Below are 1,890 nucleotides of genomic sequence, written 5' to 3' on the forward strand. Positions count from 1 at the left end.
TTAACTTAGAACCTTGTTAATGTTTTATGTATTTGGAAGGTAACATTAAATTTTAAAAAGAGAGACAATCCCTAAAATAAAAACCAAATTGAAACTCACTAATGTTATTTTATATAAAATTGGTAGCATAATGGCATGGACATTTATCTCAATTAATTTAAAAATAGAATTTTGACTGAATATACTCCTAAGTGGAACCAAAAATAAAGATCACTAGATCTTTAATTGCAGCTACGGGGCTTGTTATTAAGTTTAATGTTAGTATAATTTTAAAACTATTATGAGCATATACACATACTCCACTACACACAAAATAGATTACAGTATATGTGTTATTATACTAGTATCACTAGGAGCCAAGATTTTCAGTATAAAAGACAAGATCAAGATATAAATCAAACAAATTAAATAAAATCCTATAACTTCAATTTAAATTTGCAGTTTTATGAATTTGTAGTTTATTTACTTACTTTTTAAGAAACTTTTTCCGCCAACTTTATATTCCATCTTCTATTTAGGAGCCCATGAAAGAATAGCCTAAGACCACTCCCGGGATGTTCATTCCGTGGCACGAGCAGTGGAGGCTGCAGACCAGTCTTCAGTGGGGATGGTGGGCTGCATGCTCCAGTCTTCAGGAGGGAACCACCGGCAGGTACAAAGGGCACCTGTGTGCCTTCAGAAAGGGCTGCAACCTGAAGTTTAGGTGCAGTAATTCAGGTGCTAGAGAGGTCCTTTCACCCTGAAATTCCTCCTGGTTCACAGATTTTTAGCAGCAGTACTCCCTTCAATCTCAGGATCTCTGCGGAAGTAGAGATTCAATAGGACCGAGGGAGTGTGCTCCCGGAAGATGGTACCGCACATGCGTAGAATCTCCGCGCCCAGAATTCGCCGCACCTGACCCACTGAGAAGGTGCTTATTGTTGTTGTGTGAGGGCACCAAATCAACGTAGCACAGAGGAGAATCTGTGTTAACAGACTAATGGTTGGCAAGTTAACTTAAGACGCCACGGTAAGAAGCTTGTGCTCAGCTCTGGGATGTAGTAACTTCTGGAAGTTGCAGCTCCCAGAAAGAGGCCTGGACCTGATTAGTGAAGTTTCCAGGAGTAACGTGGCCAGCAATAGAAGTGGCCCCACCGGCAACTACAATTTAAGCACAGCCCACTGGCCAGTATTCTTGAAGGATATGATACTGAGCATCAGCTGGATTTTCAGCGGCAACAGCGGAAGAAACTGCCGAAAGAAGGTTCTTCCTGGTTCTCTTCAGATCTGTGAAGTAGATGCCATCACTTTTCCTTTTGTACATAGCCTATTTCATTTGGATGTCAAGCTTGGTGACACCTCAGTGGGTTCCTGCTGCAAGGAATTTAAGGACATTCTCCTTCTTAATTTTCAGGATGTCACGGGGTCCGGACATAGCAAACATTTCCCTTTCTCACAGGCACCTAGGACAATGTTGTATGGACTCCTCTCTGAGCAGCAGGAAAAGGTAAAATTTACTTCTTTTTTTTTCTAAGATAAATTAAATGCATATCTCTTAGGCCCCTACTAAAATGCTCAAAAACTGTGATAGCCCAGTAGAAAATGCAAACTTACCACCGAGATATAATTTCCAAATATTATTTTCCACTGAAAGGAAGTACCAGGGCTCCTTGAAGATATATCTGATTCTAAACTGTGATCAAAAATATGGTTCCGGGGACGCCTGGGTGGCTCAGGTGGTTGGATGACTGCTTTCGGCTCAGGTCATGATCCCGGAGTCCCGGGATTGAGTCCCTCATGGGGCTCCCAGCTCCACAGGGAGTCTGCTTCTCCCTCTGACCTTCTCCTCGCTCATGCTCTCTCTCACTGCCTCACTTTCAAATAAATAAATAAAATCTTTAAAATATATAT

At 41.3% G+C, this 1,890-nt stretch overlaps 1 pseudogene; it reads right to left on the bottom strand.

Annotated features, from left to right (window-relative positions):
• Positions 1-537: 537 nt before the first annotated feature.
• On the bottom strand, positions 538-1,414 carry LOC116882667 (annotated as a pseudogene).
• Positions 1,415-1,890: the final 476 nt, after the last annotated feature.

The sequence above is a fragment of the Lontra canadensis genome, unplaced genomic scaffold, assembly GCF_010015895.1.
Source record: "Lontra canadensis isolate GAN:19392208 unplaced genomic scaffold, GSC_riverotter_1.0 scaffold86, whole genome shotgun sequence".
NCBI lineage: Eukaryota > Metazoa > Chordata > Mammalia > Carnivora > Mustelidae > Lontra > Lontra canadensis.